Below are 19,098 nucleotides of genomic sequence, written 5' to 3'. Positions count from 1 at the left end.
TTTAAAATGGCGGCAAATCTTCTTCAACGCGAGATCTTGCGGCTTGCAATACTCGCGGATGAACTAGGTCCTAGAGACTTAAGAAGACAAAGGGTATTTAGAGACCGATCACAAGCGTTTGAGCTTGATTATTATAGATTTAAGAGGTTGTTTCGGATTAGTAAGGCATTGGCTTTCACATTATGTGATAGACTTGAGGAGCGTTTATCCGGTCAAAATGCTTTGGGAATTCCTCCAAACATAAACGTAAGATTTAATTGAAAGTTTTTTTATTATATCGCTTTTAACAATGCTTCATCTACATATAGATATTAGTAGCTCTGCGATTTTACGCTGTTGGCTCGTATCAAATGGCAGTGGGACAAGACTTATTTCTTTCGGTTAGTCAGTCCACAGTAAGTAGATGTGTTGCTAGAGTGAGTCAAGCGATTTTGGATGTTTTTACTCGTGAGGTCATAAAATTCCCTGTGACGCCTGACGCAACATTGGCCAATAAAATTGGGTATGTATCATATTAATTGAAGTTTGATAAATTATTTAGAAACACGTGTCCTTCCAAGATTTAGCAGAATAGCAGGATTTCCTGGTGTAATTGGGGCCATTGATGGCACTCAAATTGCCATAGGGGCGCCATCAGTTAATGACGAAGAATACCGAGAGTACCTTTATGTTAATCGTAAAGGATTCCATTCAATCAATGCTCAAATTGTAGGAAATTTTACCTTGTTTATTGGTATACTTGTTTGTCTATTAAATATATTGAAATTAGGTTTGTGACCACGAAATGAGAATAATAAACTGTAATGCAAAATTCCCGGGTTCAGCCCACGACTCTCATGTTTTCCGGATGTCGTCGGTGTCAGAACACCTAGAAAGAGCGTATATTGCAGGAAGAAAAGATTGTTGGCTTATTGGTATAGACTTTCATTATTGATAACATATTTAGTAATTTATGAATTTCTTTATCCAGGTGACAGTGGATACCCTCTAAAGCCTTCGCTTATGACGCCAATCACACACACTGCAGTTGGATCACCTGAATTTAGATATGATAAAGCCCTTACTCAAACCCGCCAAATAGTTGAATGCACCATTGGGTTATTGAAACAAGTTTTCCGATGCCTGCTTTTACACCGTACCCTCCACTACCATCCAACTGCAGCTGGTTTAATATTTTATGCTTGCTGTACATTGCACAACATGCGTAGAGACGCGGCGCATCGTCCTGAAGACGACTTGTTTACAGAAACCGAATCAAGTGATAGTGAGGACAATGAAATAGATGTTGGAAGGCAATTGCGATTACGGAGACGGCAAATTAGGCGAGAACGACGGGCTCTAGTTATCGATGTTCCAGAATATGAAGCTGGCCCAAATGAAAATTGGCTTCGCGGAGGTCAAGGAGTAAGAGGTCATATCATAAGGCGATTTCGTTGAGCATTAGGAACCATCAATTACTCCAAAATTAATACATATCTTTTTGATGTTTTAAAAATGATGAGAAGAAATGTCTTTGCACACCATTTGTGATGCAATAGACCAACTATGCTAAAATAAGTATTTGTGTCTCTTTTTGAAGTGTTCAATTTGTGTAAAGAATGAAATTTCTACAATTTCTTAGCTATACGAAAGTTAGTACTCTTTAATTAAAGTCTGTTTCAAAAACAAATTGAAAAATACACTTGACATTTATTTTTTAACATTCACAGCTTGCATGCATTGCACAAAGGTCCTCATAGTTTTTGCCATTTCAGAAAACGTGGCAGCTATTTTATCCACAGACTGACTTTTCTCATTCTCGATTACAATCTTCTCTCTTTCAATTTCGTTTCTTGCCCTCGCAATTTCGTTTCTCTCTTCTAACGCAGTTTTAATTCCATTGAAAATGAAATTCTTTTCCTCCTCCATTCCCTTTAAAACCGCAGTGGCTTGTTCAAAATTTTCGGTATTGGAAGTTCGGATATTCTTTCCTAAATTTTAACAAAAAAAAACTTCTGTTAAATACATTTGCTATTCATTGATATTTTATTTACGTCTGTTTCGTCTTGTCCTTGTAGCCTCTTCATTGTCATCGGTGGGCTTCTCCTCATTTTGTCCATTTTTGTCTAAAAATAGTTTTCCAAAATGATACAACAAGATTCTTTGTTTAAAAACATTTTATACTCTCACCATTTTCATCGACATTTAAATTAATAGGAACTTGTTCGTGAGATCCATCGTCAACGGTATTTGGCGACATTACCTCAAAGTGAAATAGTCCACTAGGGTCTTCATGAACACTAATTTCCTCTAATGGCGTGGCTTCAATAATATTATGCCTAACATTTGGGTTGGGGGGCTCTTGCACTTCTATTTCCTGTGTCTTAATATTATATTAGTATTTGTGCAAAATTAAAACACTGAACACGTAAATATTGTAGGTTAAAATATAATGTTTAGTCTGTGTTTTTCTTAAAAAATGCTAACTCACGCTTTGAAGTGGAAATCCAATTTCAGGAATTGCGGCATTTCCCTCAACGCAAAGTGTACCAATTATAGCCAACAATCGATTTTCCAAATCGGTTAGTTCTAATTTGGTTTTTTCTCCACCTCCTGTGCCACTTTGGGCTTTTTTTATAGCAGCTGCCTTACCTTTGGTTTCTGACTTCCAGTCAGCCAATGACTAATTAATGAAAGTTAATCAATACAAAAATATGTCAGTCAGACTTAAACAGTAAATTACAAACCTTCCTCCACTTTTTCACATCTTTCATTGCGCCTGTTCCCTCGGCATTTAACTTATCAACAGCCTGTCTTGAGTTATTTTCGTGAATTCCGCCGTGAATTTCCCAGACACTAACTCCGGATGCAATTCCATAAACTCCAACATGACCAATCTTTGGTCACGCGATGTTTTTTGGCCGCGAGGAGCCATTCTTTCGCCTAGAAAAGATAGCGTTGTGAATTTCTACACTGACAATTAAAATTGGCCAAGGCTTACTAAAAACTAATGCTTTTAAGGTTCTATTTACCTCATGTATTGAGACAAATACGTAGAGAAACGGATTTTGTAAAAACACTAAAGATAAAAAATATTAAGTCACGAAAATTATACAGAGACTCGATATAATACCGTCAAATGTGGCTTTTAATAAACAACCGACTCACCGAGTGGACTCAACTTCAATAATCTACTTGAAATCGTCTGCTAGATAAAGCAGCGTAAAATGATTGGTCTAAGGAACACTCGCGATAGCCGCCACGTGACATAAACCTCTAAAAAAAACTAGGATGAAAAAAAAAACCCGTCACCCTATACCGAAGCGTTTATCCCCCTACGTCTTATAACGAAGGGGTACCGAACGTTCTTAAAAACAACCATTGAATACGAACTTTAGTTTCCGAAGCACAGCTTTCGGTATGGGCCGTTCGGAATCGCGTTCGGAAATTTTCGGTATGGGCCGTTCGGAATCGCGTTCGGAATCGCGTTCGGAAATTTTTTTTCGTAAAGCTGAGCGAACGCCTTAGAATAGAACCCCTGGTAGTTACATGTTTTGACCATCCTGATTGGACATAATAATAAGCCAGACCTCATGGGAAACTCATTAAGACCACGTATCTATGGTGTAGTGGTTATCACGTCTGCCTAACACGCGGAAGGTCCCAGGTTCGAGCCCTGGTAGATACATGTTTTGACCATCCTGATTGGACATAATAATAAGCCAGACCTCATGGAAAACTCTGTAGGACCACGTATCTATGGTGTAGTGGTTATCACGTCGGCCTAGCACGCGGAAGGTCCCAGGTTCGAGCCCTGGTAGATACATGTTTTGACCATCCTGATTGGACATAATAATAAGCCAGACCTCTTTGAAAACTCTGTAAGACCATGTATCTATGGTGTAGTGGTTATCACGTCCGCCTAACACGCGGAAGGTCCCAGGTTCGAACCCTGGTAGATACATGTTTTGACCATCCTGATTGGACATAATAAAAGCTACATCTCTTGGAAAACTCAGTATTACCACGTATCTATGGTGTAGTGTTTATCACGTCCGCTTTACACGCGGAAGGTCCCAGGTTCGAAACCTCGTAGATAAATGTTTTGACCATCGTGATTGGATATAATAATAAGCCAGATCTCCTCGAAAACACAGTGTTACCACGGGTCTATTGTGTAGTAATTTCCACGTCAGCTTCATACGCGGAATATCCCAGGTTCGAGTCCTGGTAGATACATGTTTTGACCATCGTAATTGGACATAATAATAAGCCAGATCTCTTGGAAAACTCAGTATTACCACGTATCTATGGTGTAGTGATTATCACGTCCGCTTTACACGCGGAAGGTCCCAGGTCCGAGACCTGGTAGATACATGTTTTGACCATCGCGATTTGACATAATAATAAGCCAGATGTCTTCGAAATTACGGTATTACCACGTCTCAATTGTGTTTAATAGTTACCAGGTCAGCTTCATACGCGGAAGATCCCAGGTTCGAGTCTTGGTAGATACATGTTTTGACCACCCTGATTGACAAATAATAAGCCAAACCTCTTGGAAAACTCTGCAAGACCACGTATCCATGGTGTAGTGGTTATCACGTCCGCCTAACACGCGGAAGGTCCCAGGTTCGAGCCCTGGTAGATACATGTTTTGACTATCCTTATTGGACATAATAATAAGCCAAACCTCTTGGAAAACTCTGTAAGACCACGTATCTATGGTGTAGTGGTTATCACATCCGCCTAACAAGCGGAAGGTCCCACGTTCTAACTCTGGTGGATTCTTGTTTTGACCATCCTGATTGGACATAATAATAAGCCAGGCCTCTTGGAAAACTCTGTTGCACCCCGTATCTATGGTGTAGTGGTTATCACGTCGGCCTAACACGCGGGAGGTCCCAGGTTCGAACCCTGGTAGATACATGTTTTGACCATCGTAATTGGACATAAAAATAAGCCCGGTCTCCTCGAAAACACAGTGTTACCACGTCTGTATTGTGTAGTAGTTACCACGTCAGCTTCATACGCGGAATATCCCAGGGTCGAGTGCTGGTAGATACATGTTTTGACCATCGTAATTGGACATAATAATAAGCCAGATCTCTTCGAAAACACATTATTACCACGTCTCTATTGTGTTTAATAGTTACCAGGTCAGCTTCATACGCGGAAGATCCCAGGTTCGAGTCTTGGTAGATACATGTTTTGACCATCCAGATTGGACAAATAATAAGCCAACCCTCTTGGAAATTTCTGTAAGATCACGTATCCATGGTGTAGTTGTTACCACGTCCGTCTAACACGCAGAAGGTCCCAGGTTCGAGCCCTGGTAGACACATGTTTTGACCATCGTAATTGGACAAAATAAAATCTAGATCTCTTGGAAAACTCAGTATTACCACGTGTCTATGGTGTTGTGATTATCACGTCCACTTAACACGCGCAAGGTCCCAGGTTCGAGACCTGGTAGATACATGTTTTGACCATCGTGATTGGACATAATAATAAGCCAGATGTCCTCGAAAACAAAGTATAACCACGTCTCCATTGTGTAGTAGTTACCACGTCAGCTTCATACGCGGAATATCCCAGGTTCGAGTCCTGGTAGATACGTGTTTTGACCATCGTGATTGGACATAATAATAAGCCAGATCTCTTCGAAAACACAGTATTACCACGTCTCTATTGTGTTTAATAGTTACCAGGTCAGCTTCATACGCGGAAGATCCCAGGTTCGAGTCTTGGTAGATACATGTTTTGACCATCCTGATTGAACAAATAATAAGCCAAACCTCTTGGAAAACTCTGTAAGACCACGTATCCATGGTGTAGTGGTTATCACGTCCGCCTAGCACACGGAAGGTGCCAGGTTCGAGCCCTGGTAGTTACATGTTTTGACCATCCTGATTGGACATAATAATAAGCCAGGCCTCATGGAAAACTCATTAAGACCACGTATCTATGGTGTAGTGGTTATCACGTCTGCCTAACACGCGGAAGGTCCCAGGTTCGAGCCCTGGTAGATACGTGTTTTGACCCTCCTTATTGGACATAATAATAAGCCAGACCTCTTTGAAAACTCTGTAAGACCATGTATCTATGGTGTAGTGGTTATCACGTCCGCCTAACACGCAGAAGGTCCCAGGTTCGAACCCTGGTAGATACATGTTTTGACCATCCTGATTGGACATAATAAAAGCTACATCTCTTGGAAAACTCAGTATTACCACGTATCTATGGTGTAGTGATTATCACGTCCGCTTTACACGCGGAAGGTCCCAGGTTCGAAACCTCGTAGATAAATGTTTTGACCATCGTGATTGGATATAATAATAAGCCAGATCTCGAAAACACAGTGTTACCACGGGTCTATTGTGTAGTAATTTCCACGTCAGCTTCATACGCGGAATATCCCAGGTTCGAGTCCTGGTAGATACATGTTTTGACCATCGTAATTGGACATAATAATAAGCCAGATCTCTTGGAAAACTCAGTATTACCACGTATCTATGGTGTAGTGATTATCACGTCCGCTTTACACGCGGAAAGTCCCAGGTTCGAGACCTGGTAGATACATGTTTTGACCATCCTGATTGATTTTGATGATCGGTAAGTGAGTGAGTGTGTGACAATATAAGGTAAATTTCACCTGCGATATTTCGAAAAGTATATAGGGTAGGAACTTGAATTTTGTAGCGCGGCTTTAGGTGCGTGAAACGTTTGAGGACGTATAGCGAGCGCGCGTACAAAATAACATAACTTTTCTTAAGTTTAATAAAATAACAAGATGGCCCCGGCCAGATTATACTTTTGCGCGGCGTCTAGTGACTAAAGTTAGTATTACTATATTCATTGTAAGATGACCCCGGCAAATTTATATTTTTCGGTTTTTTATTTATTGTTTATAAAACAGCACTCCGCTTATTTACAATTTAATAAGAATTTGGTTTTCAGTTTAATTAAATATGTAATTAACAAATCTGTCCTATGAGTGAACTGGAACCTAATATTTGAAGGATAATATATATGACTGGAAACCAAAATTATTCAATGATTGTACGCTTATTCCAATATACAACCATCGCGTAAAATTAGCCCCCAGTCATGTTGTCTTGAAATATGGTACCATCCTAATAAAAGAACCTGTCTAATGAGTAAGAATTATGCATCAGCAGATTTCTTGATCAAAATTGTTAGATTCATTTCTTACTAATAGAAATTAAACTGGAATATCAGTAGTTTTCTTGTTTCGAAACGCTTCCCTCGTTGGGGGGCCTTGTCTCCTTTATTTATGAAAAATACATTTGCAGTATTGGCTATATTACAAGTATAACCTACTGTTGATTAGGTTGTTTAAACTTACTGTACATGTTGTAGTTTAATCCAGAACATTGTTGATGTAGTAGTAGTTCGATCAAGCGTTGATTTAAAAACATATATGCGGACTTCTTTTTCTAGGATCTGAAGCTTAAATGGGTGTCTTTCTCTAGGTTCCCAAGCCTTACACGGGTTTCTTACTTTAGGTTCCCAAGCCTTACATGGGTTCCTTACTCTAGGTTCCCAAGCCTTACATGGGTTTCTTACTCTAGGTTCCCAAGCCTAATATGGGTTTCTTTTTCAAGGTTCCCAAGCCCACTGTTGTTCTTCTAGTTTCAATTAGTTTGATTTGGATAACCGTTGATGTGATAGTGTACATGTGGACTTCTTTTTTAGGATTCCAAGCCTAATATAGGTGTCTTTCTCGAGGATCCCAAGCCTTATATGGGTGTCTTTCTCAAGGATCCCAAACCTTATATGGGTGCCTTTCTCAAGGATCGAAAGTCTTATTTCGGTGTCTCTCTCAAGTGTTCCCAAGTTAACCACTGATCTTGCAGTTGCAGTTTCATCTGGATACGGCAGATCTAGTTGTTCAAACTGAATTACCGTTGATCTTGTTGCATGTATGTGGACTTCTTTTTAAGGCTCCTAAGTCTATTATGGGTGTCTTTCTCAAGGATCCCAAGCCTTATTTGGGTGTCTTTCTCAAGGATCCCAAGCCTTATATGGGTGCCTTTCTCAAGGATCCCAAGCCTTCCACGGATTTCTTACTTCAGGTTCCCAAGCAAACCATTGAATTCGTAGTTGTGCATTCATCTTGATACTGTAGACCTTGAAGTTTTTTCCGAAAACTGTGTAGGACTCTGTTGATCTTGTAGTTTCATCCAGATCACTGTTGATCTAGAAGTTTCACTAAGAACGCTGTTCATCATTTAAAACATGAAAAAATTGCTTTGAAACATCAGATTATGTTCTTTCATGTCATAGCTTCTGTGTTATATCAAATGTAAACATATTCCTTTATGATAAGAATAGTAACACTCTCGATAAGTAGCGCGGAAAATGGTGGAAAACTTTTCATCGGCAAATGCTAAATCAAGTTGAGTACCACCATCAGTTGATTGCTTCAAGTTAAGACCTTGTAAAAGTTGAAACCCATTATCAGAGAAGAAATCAAGGAGCTTCTTAGATTCAAGAGATGATGTGTCAAGAAGGTTAATGTTGAGGTCGCCAACAATGACGCTGGGAATATCTTCATTATAATAGTCCGCCACACATTTCCCAATACCATATGTCCCGAATGTTGCAAGCTGGGGAACAGTAAACTGCTAGTACAGAAAGGCGTAAATCACCTAACGTTCCATCCAGCCACAAGCATTCAATATGAGAGGTTCTTGTCGGTTCGGCAGTGTACGTACGAATCCTGGTGTGAGTTACATTTTCTTTGATATAAGCTGATACTCCATATGGTTTTCGTCGAGACTCAAGAGGAAGGCGAATACCATTTAGCTCCGAAAATCCAGGGATAGCAAAATCATCAGCTTCTTTGCCCAGGTTTCCACTAGAAATACCATATCTGATTCCATTATTTTGAGATCCGAGGTCACATCTTGTAAATGGCAATTTAAAGACTGTACGTTATGTACATAAATAGATATTCTTCTATCCAAAATAGGTACAATCAAGGGACAATCTTTTCGAAGCCGCTCCATCTCTAAGGCAACAGCGTCTTTACTTTCAACCACTGGATTAGGCGCTGTGAACTTTCCCACGATGAACAAACCGTTTGAAGTTTTAGCTCTACTACAAGCGACATATAATTGAAATCTTTTCATCCTTCGCTTTGGACTGAGATGAACAACTACTTCGGAGTAGGTGTCTCCTTGACTCTTGTGTACTGTAATAGCTTCGGCAATTACTAGAGGATACTGTTTTCTTGATACGTAGATGTTTTTCTGTCCCGAACGTCTGGTGAAACTTCTAACAATCTTCTCAATAGGAGTCCATAATTCGTTAATGTTATTGGCGGCCATTAATCCTTGAGACTGGGCTCTAGTCTCTTTTCCAGTCCTTTCATCATTAAATTCGATCCAAACTCGAAGAGGGACTTGCTCACCTTTTTGATTTTGACCATACTGTATTTTTCGTAATCTTCCAGTTGCACCATTTACTAGGCCATCGGCGGTGTTCAAATTGTTGGTGATAATGTACCTGATACCAACCATTAGAGTTAATTCTCTTGCTAAACCGCTGGTTTCTTGGGTTTTCAAGGTTTTTACGGCTTCAAGAATTCTTGCTTTGATCTCGTTGCTGGCATCACCGGTAGCCGAGTCAAATGCGACTGAGCATATCTTTTCAGCATTCCGTGAACATAACTTTAATTCATTGAACGCATTTACTTCATCATTTGTTGCAAACAAATGAAGGGATTCCAGAGGCAGACGTCTTGAAATAGATGTTTCCAGGCTTCCAAACAAATCAATGTCGGCGGGTGTCATCTCTCCCATGGACATTCGATTTAAAGCCATGGCGAATATTTTGTCATCTTTCTGTCTCATAATTTCGTTAAGCTCATACAGCTTAAATTCTTCCCACAGTGGACTTCCAATTAGCGCCGCATAGGGGTTATTCTTCTCCTTTAAGGGCAAGAATGTGTAATTATCCCCAACAGGGGGTAACTGGTTGTAGTCTCCCACGAGAATAACTGAAATACCACCAAAATGCTTTGAAGATCCGAAGATTTGTTGGGCTCTTACATTAATATAATTGAAGATTTTCGCTCCACACATAGATATCTCATCTATTATCAGAAGTTTCAGGCCTAAAAGAGAACACCTTTTTCTGTTTAAAGTGTCGTTGTCCAAAGGATTCATCTTGCCAGAAAATTGATTAGTTTGCAAGTTAAAGGCAGAGTGAAGAGTGACACCATCAATATTAAAAGCTGCTTTCCCGGTGAACGCTGTTCTTAAAACGGATAATCGTGATGGATCGGCACCAGGTCTGTTCTTTTCATGCCTGGATACGGCTTCAAAAATGGCTTGAATCAAGAGACTTTTCCCAACACCAGCACCCCCTGTTATCAGAATCCTCAAAGGTTCTTCTTCAGATGTTTTGAGATGTTTAAGCACGTAGTAGAAAATCTCTCGCTGCTTCAAGTTAAGTTTGCGAAGCATGCTGTAATATTCTTCATTGTTGACCAGAGTTATTGTTGGAGTAAAGTCGGCAACGCTTGTCTGTTGGATATCAGAAGTTATGTCACAAACAGCTTCATGAAGAGAGTTGACAAAATACTGCGGATCATCCAAAGTGAAATTTCTGTCACGCTCGTTTTGATGTTCTATCATGGGTTGAATATTTTGAACTTCATTTGTATGTTGGTTTTCTCTTATTTCTTGAATCATTTGGTCCAGATCCAAATCATCAACTTCACTAATAAATTCCCTTCTAGCTTGAGATATTTCCAGCTTATGGGCTTCATAGATTTCTTCGACGTTAGATTCTAGTAATTCGGTTTCCTCACAACGCCAAGGTAAAAACAACATCAATTCCACTCGACAGTAATTTTTGAGATCTTTCACCATACTGTACTTTTTGAATCTGATTACTTTGGCCTGCATCCTTTTCCGGACGTATCCTGAAGAATCTTTCAGCTCAAGAGATGTTTCAACAGAAATCGTTTCATTTTCTTGGTCTTCATCTTCGTTCAAATTTTGGGTTCTTCTATTGCGTTTGGTTCGGGAAAACTCATACCACTAGGCGAAAGTGGCTAGACTGAGATTTTCCAGTTCATCCGGCCTCGCAATGTAGTGCTCTATGATGCCTTGAGAAAAACGTCAGTACTATCATTGGGCAATAATTCCAATTCAGATGGTCTTTTCAGAATGTGCACTCTTTCTTCTGGTGGTGAAGTGTTTATGAAAACGTGAGCACCACTACTCCGACAAATTGGTATGGAAAGCAGTATGTAGCAGCATTCTTGGGCGCTAATTTCTTCACAATGAATGAATTTATCAGCAATAACCTTTAATCTCTCTTTTATACCACTGCCTTTATTTTTCGCTTCCTTGATAGCCTCCCTCAGGAGCTGTGACAATCCCTTTTGGGCTTTACCGATGTAGGAAACAATATACATGAGACAGGCGTACGGGTCTAAGACATATTGAAGATCCATATTAGCGTTCCATAACTCCAAAATCTTTTTGTTGTACGGATTTATTCTTATTTCCTGCGGCGATCTTTTCAGAATTACAGTGAACCTTCGAATTGGATAAGTTACAGCATCAATATACTCCTTTTCAGTCATGTTGAGAGTTTCCATAAATTCTTCAAATGTTGCTGGTGCAGTTTCAACTTTCAAATTTTCGATAGCATCTCGCACCAATTTGCTTCTAGCTTCAACCACTTCAGAGTTTTCGTTTTCATCACCTTTAGATGGGTCGTAAATAATGGATCTACCCATTGGCGGAAAAGTTATTCCGAAACGACAGGATGACTGTCCACCATCACTCTTTTTACGACAGGTTCTGGAATGCTTGTGAGTTTGCAGTTTGACCAAGTTATTCCATTTTTCACTTCCATCCCCTTTCGAGCAAGTAACGTGTGAATCAATGAATATGATAACCTCTTCTAAATTGGAGTTTTCACTTCCCAATTGTGGAGCGGTTTTATTCCATAGTAGAATATGAGCATGTGGTGATCCCCTCATTTGGAACTCTATCCTTATGTAGTAATCATCAATGGTTCCAATCGGTGGTTCTTTGCTTCGCAGAAACTTGAAAAATTCTCTCAAACGATAATCAAAATATCGGCTGCAGGTGACAGGGTCCTCGTTGATAAGCTTAGCTCTCTCCATAAATCGCAAGGTTTTGACATATTCTTTCGCAGTGTCTCGAGGGTGTCCAACAATTACACACAAGGACTGCAAAAGCTCTTCCCATTTCGACTCAGCCGCACTCAGAGTAAGGAACCACGTAGGATTACCAAGTTGACGAACCATAGCCAGAAGGTCTTTTTCACGCTGTAGTAAATAGCCAGGAGAAGATCTAACGCTTTCCAAAACTTTGTAACCATCATCATGTTTCACCAAAGAATCCAAACTTCCCGGTGCTGTTAATTCTCCCGCTGTGTATGCTTGGCCAGCTTTGGACTTGGTTTTTCTCATGCAAATATTAGTAGCGCTTCGTAGTTTTGACGATACTAATTTTACATAGGAATAACATATTTTCGGAATATTCGAAGCACAACGCCTGTCGCTGCATCTGAACTCCCATTTTATTTGCTGTGTGTATGTTGCCTTTGGTGGTAGCTTCAAGGCTTGACCAGCGTAAATTTGCGGGAAAGAAAGGTATTCGGAGTCTTCATCATAAAGAATAGATTGTGGTCTCTGCCCTTCTCCAGGAGCATAATCAATACTTTCAATCTGAGGTGTAATTAGATCTTCAGAAGAAAGCAAAAGGGTATCTCTGTTACCATTATTTAATGGCGTTTCTTCATCAATTTCGTCCCATTTCTCGTCGCTGTCGAGTACTTGTTGAGGTTCTGCAACAGCATTGTTTTGTGGATCTGTACCAATAGAGGTCATGTCGTTAACTTCATTTGGCGTGTCTTCTTCATTCGATATGAAATCTATGCTATTTGAATTTGATTGGCTGAATTCCAGGGCTATGTCATCTGGAACTGTAACACCATGTTTTAAATATAGTGGAGTTGTTAAGAGAGACTTTAAAGCGTCCAAAATTTTTCTTGGACGAACTGTTTCAAACATATAGTGGTGTTGATATTCCTTCTTCCTCATGAGTTTAATTTGAAAAACCTGAGTGTCAGTGGGACTCCTGGGTAGAATTGAAACTGAAGAATCGATTGAAACTGGTACATTTACGACATTACCGCGAATGCCTCTTTGCTGATCAACTCCAAGTTTTCTTATCTGCATAAACGGTAAACGGGGAGAAATCATTCTACACTCCAGCTCTGTAAGCTCTTTCAACTCCAGTGGTAAATCAGGAAAATAATAGCCATTTTCCTTAGAAAGTGGTGGTAATTTCTTTCGAGAAACATAGGTGTGGCAAGAACTACACAACATGATATGAGACGGAAGCAATCTCTGGTTTATTCCTTCAATTGATAAATATTTAACTGACTCCGTTTTTCTAATAAAAGTATAAAAAAATAGTCCAGAACAGCATTCGCATTTATGATCTGGACCATTCGATATATTTTGGATATAGGTGTTTTCAAAATATTGTGGTTGTTGTTTCCTAATGGTTCTACTAGCATTATCTGTTATACGCTCCAATTCAGCATAATTTTCATCAAGTCTTCTAATCTGCCTTGAAACGTTGTATCTCTGCATTTCGATTTCTCTATAGTTGAAGTTCTCACGTCTTTGAAGTCTTGACAAATTATCTCTCTGGAGTTCAGCTTGAGCATATTCTTCATTTTCTCTTCTTAATTTTTTAGACTTTCTATCTACGCTTGTTGAAGGGCCATCGAAGATTGTAGGGCTTCCACTGGTTGAAGGGCTATCGAAGATTGAAAGGATTCCACTTGTTGATGGGCCATCGAAGATTGTAGGGCCTACGCTTGTTGAAGGGCCATCGAAGATTGTAGGGCTTCCACTGGTTGAAGGGCTATCGAAGATTGAAAGGCCTACGCTTGTTGAAGGGCCATCGAAGATTGTAGGGCTTCCACTGGTTGAAGGGCTATCGAAGATTCAAAGGATTCCACTTGTTGATGGGCCATCGAAGATTGTAGGGCCTACGCTTGTTGAAGGGCCATCGAAGATTGTAGGGCCTACGCTTGTTGAAGGGCCATCGAAGATTGTAGGGCTTCCACTGGTTGAAGGGTTATCGAAGATTGAAAGGCCTACGCTTGTTGAAGGGCCATTGAAGATTGTAGGGCTTCCACTGGTTGAAGGGCTATCGAAGATTGAAAGGGTTCCACTTGTTGATGGGCCATCGAAGATTGTAGGGCCTACGCTTGTTGAAGGGTCTCTACTTGTAGAACAATCATCAATAATTGTGTTTCTGCCACTCGTTGAAGGGTCTTCGAAAGTTGAAGAAATGTCAAAAGTCGAAGTGTTGCATTTTTTCTTTTTTTCAGCATATTTTTGTCGTCGACGGGCATTTTCTTTTTCTCTGTACTCTGTATCTTGACGTAATCTTTTCATTCTTTCTTTCGACGTTTCCTTGGCATTAGATGCCATTTTAAACTCTGACTAGGGTTTAATTATAAAATGATTAAAATATCCTCTAGATATTACAAATCCACAAAATGCTCTTAAATCTATATGAAGTAACTTATTTCATTAGTATTATTATTAATACGCCTGAATATGGTAACACAGTATAGTTTTTAAAAAATGTACAACCTAATAAATCAAACTACCGCAAATATTAACATAGAAAATAACAACCAAAAATGTATTGTACAACTTGTACAGTACAACTATACAAAGGCTTAACGATGTGAGAACTGAGAAATGAATGTGAAGCGCTTCAAGCTCTGGATTTCTTTACACCACTGAAGCAAGATTAAAATATTTAAAAGTGGTCTTGCTTAGATCACAAAATAATAATTAGCTGCAATAAATAAATATTATTTCTATTTTCGAAGAAAATGTTTTTATTTCAGCAAACGTATCAACGCAACGATAACCGTCATTTGCGAACGAGTCGAGACTCGAGAGGAGTGGAGTGGTCTCGAGGTCGAGGAGTGACTCCTTTCATCTCTGCTTTCATTGGTTCTCCTTAAAAGCAAAAGCTAGACAGTGAAGGGGTGAAACTCCTGGGATAGGTCACTTTATACTATGGAGATATAATACTACAACTGCAACAGATGAGATGAACTCTTTTGAGTGCTTGATCAATTTACAATTGTTAAAGCGCGGTAAGTTTGAAAATTCTGGGAATGTTCATCACCATCTTTGTGGTATAACGACAGATATACTGGCAGGCCAGTTTTGTTTACAGCTTAAGATTTTAACGGGTGATCGTTTACTTCAGTTTAACTTAATTCTTACGTTAATTTAAATAAAAATGGTTAGAGCGATGGTTTGAAAAATTAATGTAAATGGCTGTATTTTAACGATTCGTCTGTGTAAACTGTAAACGTATCAATTATAACCCTTAGTCAGCCCATTGTAGGAAGCTCAGGTGTTTCCTACTTCCAATTTAATTCGCACATTAATAAGGAACAAAAATGGTTTAGGCCTACTTAAAATTGACACGTTTTTCTGGGAAATGAAAGTAGGGCGGGATGTTTCTCTATGATAAATTCTTTATTTGAGCAGAAGTTATGAAATAGGCCTATATTGAAGCTTGTCAATACAGTTTTGACAGATTTATCGGCTTAATTTATGAAAAACAAAAACCTACATTAATTTTTTCCACAAGTGTTTTACAAACTGAATATTTCAATTAATCGTGTAAGTTATTTAAAACTGAATATTTTAAACAGATTTTATCAGGTAAATTATCTTTTTTACCTCACAGAATATTTAGTCACTTTTTAATTACTTTAGAATAAACAAGGAAAAACCAAACTCACATAGTGTTTTATAAACTAACTAAACTGAATATTTTAAATAGATTTATCAGGTACATTTTATTTTCGCTGTCAGGTACATTTTTTTTCACCAAAGTCAAAAAACACTTTTAAAAGAGAAAGTTGTTTACTTAAGGTTGAACTAGGAAAAAATAAAACCATCTAAATTAAAAATTAAGTAAGAATGCTTTATAACTATTGAAATTGTTTTTACCTCACTAAAATTACTAATTGGTACCCTCTTTCAAGGCCATGTTCGATGCAACCTTTTATCATTTTTCTAAAGAAAAAATTAAGAACTATCAAACACCTTTGTTCTTGAAAATGAATTGGGAATTTAAATGTCATCAATTACCATTTTCAATTAAAAATTTTAAATGTTTTCCTACGTAAAAATTGTTCCTAACTTTTAACGTCTTTGTTCTTGAATCTGAAATAAAATGTCATCAATTATCATTTTTAATTAGAAATTAGATCATTTTTCGGCTTACTTAAAAATAATTGTCGCTTATTAAGATGAAACACTGAACGCTTGTTCTATAAAACTTATCGAAGAGGTCTACTAGACATACTGATGGTAAATCATTTAATTTATGGAAGTCGGCCATTTTTGGACGATTTTCAATAAAACTTTCATCAAAAACTTTTCACTAATGCATGTTTAGATTTTTTTCATGTTTTCAGAAGTGAAGGCAGTGGTGCCTTCTTCTGTAGTTTTAACAGAAGTGAAGTCGGTGGTGCCTTCTTCTGTAGTTTTAACAGGAGTGAATTCAGTGGTGCCTACTTCGGTAGTTTTAAGAGAGGTCACGCCTTCTTCATTAGAAGTCAAGTCAATGATGGCTTCTTTGATTATATGTGAACCTAAATGACAATTACACTGATAATTAGAAACAGGAGTATTGTCATTTATATTCAATGTAAAGTTAGCAATACTTGATTTTTTTTGGTGTTAATTGGAGTTGGACTCAACAAGTCACAGGGTACGTCTGACAAGACTCGCTCAATATCCTCTTCACTAATGTCAAGCCTTATTGCTGGTTTTTTAGGAGTTTCAAAATCTGATTGTACATCTAAAAGAGTTCTTTTAATTATAATTATTAATTAAATGCAATAAATATTTAACAAACCTGAATAATGTCGCTTAATTGGAGATTCCTGATAACGTCTTGGAGACTCCTGGTAACATCTTCTGGGTGATCTTCCAACAGTTTTCGGGCTGAAAATAAGATTTAAAGTTTACCAATATCTGGTACTAAAACCAGCATCACATACTCTTCAGAGTTAAGGTTAAGAATACATCCTTTCTTCACGGAGTATGCCAACTGGTTTCTCCTTAGGTCCTTGCTCATGTTCCATGCCAAGTAGGAGGCATGGATTGCCGATTTGGGATCAGCATATGCAGTGTAACCACCAACTTGTTGAATTACTCTATCAAGAAGGTATGGATCCACAGAGTTGACATATGCAAATGCGCAAAATTTCACTATTTGATTGGTTGATTCCGAATGTTTTAAAAAATTATTCTCCTAATGTCTTCAGGCCACAACTTTCTAGGTCCAACAACAGCTTCCATTTCCAAAATGGGATTTTTAAAGATGGGTGACGCCATTTAATCACTTTAGGTAATTAAATTTTTAAATGATAGTCAATGGCCTTCAAAATGGGTGTAAGAAAATTATTTCTTACTGAAATATTACTAAAAAAAAACAATAGAGCCAACGATTTTCTAAGTTTTAATCGCCAGACTAGATTCCAATTAAGTTGTGAAGAACTCTGTTTCTAATTTCAAACCGAAACCTGATATGACTGTGTTTCCATAGAATATGTGTTTCCAACAAAGAAACTTTTAAATTCCAACTTCCAAGCTCAAAGGACAAAGGGTAAAGAAAAAAGTATACCGGTTCCCCGATTCGCCGTCAAAACACAGCACCATTCGATCACGTGAGCAGGCGAGCAGCCAATGGAATTATGGAATCCGCAATTTGTTTTCTTAGCGGGCGACCCGAAACTCCTCCTGGCAGGCTGAGTTCTTTGCATTGCTTCTTTGTTGTTTGATTTTTTAACGTCTTTGGTCACGTGACTCTTTGCGCGGTTTTTGGCATTCGGGAGAAATTGAGAATGGCTGGAGCGTTGCCTACGAATGCGTCGCAGGGAAAGACAAAGACAAACGCTGACAATGTCGAAGTTAAATTTTCTGTTTCTAATCGTAACGTTTAAATGGTTAAATTGAGATGAATATTTAAGATTACGACAAGGTAGTAGTTACAACTCACAAGAAAAAGGAAAATAATTTCAGTAGCCAAGGCTTAAGAACATTAGTATTTTAACAATGGATTTATCGAAGTGAGTTATATCTTTATTTCTGTGATACAAAATTTCCAAATAGTCTGTTAGTGTAAGGGCCCTCGCTAAGTTCGCTAACTGTTAGTCCCTTGTACGTTAAAACGAAACAATCAAATTTATTTGTCTGAAAATTTTATCTGCTTACGAAAAAGTTTATTGAAACATTTTTAACATAAACCACTTAAATCTTCCTTCTACGGTAAACAAGGAGGCATGGATTAAAACAATGAACACCCATGAGTATTTGGTTTGGGGTTTGTTAAGTTTGGTAGCGTTACCTGTTATGTGAGAGTGAAGTTGGGCTTAAGTGCTTTAAAAATTTAATATATCTGGGTTTTTTTGGTTTTTTTTTGAGGTAAAACATTTTTGACGTACATGTTAAACTTTGAGTAATGTTGCTTCTAGGGGAACCAGTGCAGAGTTGTATATAAACAAGTGTCGCAATGTTGCTGTCATCAATCTGCAATCAAATTACACTATTATCTCATTAAATTTCTGGAAAAATATGGTTTATGGACAACGGCTTTTTCCTGCTCCTGATTGTAATGAAGATATTTTGGGGGAAACCACCATTTACATAAGCGTATATCCAAATTCCAAGGAAATAAGAGAAGAAGTTTTAGTTTCTTCAAATTTAGAAAATCCTATCATACTTGGATTTAAAACCCTTGAACGCTTGAATGTCACACTTTCTTTTGTTAATGGAAAAATCAAGTTGAATTTGCTCTCTGAAAAATATTGCTCATCCTGCTCAATTAAAGGCGATATGAACCGTCGTGTAGGTGGACCATATCGTAATCCTAACATCCCATTCCTTCAAAAAAATCAAGGGTACACACTTGAGGATGAGTCACATCGTAATAGAAACATTCCATTCCATTCTGGAAATCAAAGGTCTAAACACAAAGA

General features: G+C 38.3%; 7 non-coding genes across 7 annotated transcripts; all 7 read left to right on the top strand.

Moving 5' to 3' along the window:
• Nucleotides 1-3,594: 3,594 nt before the first annotated feature.
• Nucleotides 3,595-3,667, top strand: TRNAV-AAC (transfer RNA valine (anticodon AAC)). The gene has a single exon. It is a non-coding gene; the product is annotated as a tRNA-Val (tRNA).
• Nucleotides 3,668-3,732: 65 nt separating this feature from the next.
• On the top strand, nt 3,733-3,805 carry TRNAA-AGC (transfer RNA alanine (anticodon AGC)). Its single transcript has one exon. It is a non-coding gene; the product is annotated as a tRNA-Ala (tRNA).
• Nucleotides 3,806-3,870: 65 nt separating this feature from the next.
• Nucleotides 3,871-3,943, top strand: TRNAV-AAC (transfer RNA valine (anticodon AAC)). Its single transcript has one exon. It is a non-coding gene; the product is annotated as a tRNA-Val (tRNA).
• Nucleotides 3,944-4,559: 616 nt separating this feature from the next.
• TRNAV-AAC (transfer RNA valine (anticodon AAC)) lies at nt 4,560-4,632 on the top strand. Its single transcript has one exon. It is a non-coding gene; the product is annotated as a tRNA-Val (tRNA).
• A 203-nt stretch (nt 4,633-4,835) lies between these two features.
• Nucleotides 4,836-4,908, top strand: TRNAV-AAC (transfer RNA valine (anticodon AAC)). The gene has a single exon. It is a non-coding gene; the product is annotated as a tRNA-Val (tRNA).
• Nucleotides 4,909-5,940: 1,032 nt separating this feature from the next.
• TRNAV-AAC (transfer RNA valine (anticodon AAC)) lies at nt 5,941-6,013 on the top strand. The gene has a single exon. It is a non-coding gene; the product is annotated as a tRNA-Val (tRNA).
• A 65-nt stretch (nt 6,014-6,078) lies between these two features.
• Nucleotides 6,079-6,151, top strand: TRNAV-AAC (transfer RNA valine (anticodon AAC)). The gene has a single exon. It is a non-coding gene; the product is annotated as a tRNA-Val (tRNA).
• Nucleotides 6,152-19,098: the final 12,947 nt, after the last annotated feature.

This window comes from Phalangium opilio, unplaced genomic scaffold (assembly GCF_054372755.1).
Source record: "Phalangium opilio isolate 3A_F unplaced genomic scaffold, DU_Popi_V2 ptg000094l_1, whole genome shotgun sequence".
Classification (NCBI taxonomy): domain Eukaryota; kingdom Metazoa; phylum Arthropoda; class Arachnida; order Opiliones; family Phalangiidae; genus Phalangium; species Phalangium opilio.
The sequence above is the reverse complement of the archived record's forward strand: the minus strand, read 5'-3'. Positions and strand labels throughout refer to the sequence as shown.